The sequence below is a fragment of the Triticum dicoccoides genome, unplaced genomic scaffold, assembly GCF_002162155.2.
Source record: "Triticum dicoccoides isolate Atlit2015 ecotype Zavitan unplaced genomic scaffold, WEW_v2.0 scaffold15829, whole genome shotgun sequence".
In the NCBI taxonomy this organism is placed as follows: domain Eukaryota; kingdom Viridiplantae; phylum Streptophyta; class Magnoliopsida; order Poales; family Poaceae; genus Triticum; species Triticum dicoccoides.
This window is the reverse complement of record NW_021213150.1, coordinates 3,472-4,068: the sequence shown is the minus strand read 5'-3', so window position 1 is coordinate 4,068 and position 597 is coordinate 3,472. Positions and strand designations below refer to the sequence as shown.

The 597-nt window shown below is 43.2% G+C and overlaps 1 pseudogene; it reads left to right on the top strand.

Annotated features, from left to right (window-relative positions):
- The first annotated feature begins 188 nt into the window (after positions 1-188).
- Positions 189-597, top strand: part of LOC119344184 — a 2,359-nt pseudogene continuing 1,950 nt past the window's right edge.

Genomic DNA, 597 nt, shown 5'->3' with positions numbered 1-597 from the left:
GAGAGAGAGAGAGAGAGAGAGAGAGAGAGAGAGAGAGAGAGAGAGACCAAGTCTACATTTTTCAGCGTGATCTCCGCTATATTTCGATCTTGGACTTCTCCACCCTCAGATTTTAGTGTGATCCTGGCAAGTAATCCTCCGTCGATTGGTTGGTGCGCTGCTCTGCTCTCTTCCTCTCTTGATCCATCATGGCGTATATGAACTCTCTTCATGTCTTCACATTCCACTTTTTTGTGCTGCAGGTGGCCAGGCTAAGACCATGTCTCCGTCTTGTGGAAGATGCACACGGCGCGATGAATACAACTACAGAAATTCGGAGGATGAAAATAAACATTTCCTGATGCTTATGTTGGGTGATTTTCAACAACAGATGGTAACTAATATCTATTCTTAGATTTAGTCCCACTACGGAATGCATGTTTTGTTTCTTATGCGTTTAGGCACTAGCTACTTTCCTAAGCATTCAACATGTTTCCTTGAAGCGTGTTTGGACCTTGTTCAGGAACTATATCGTGTCAGCAGATATAATTTTAATTTTTTGTGTGCAGATAATCCCAAAAGAGTATGTGTGATGCCTGAAAGGCGAGATCCCGGGTG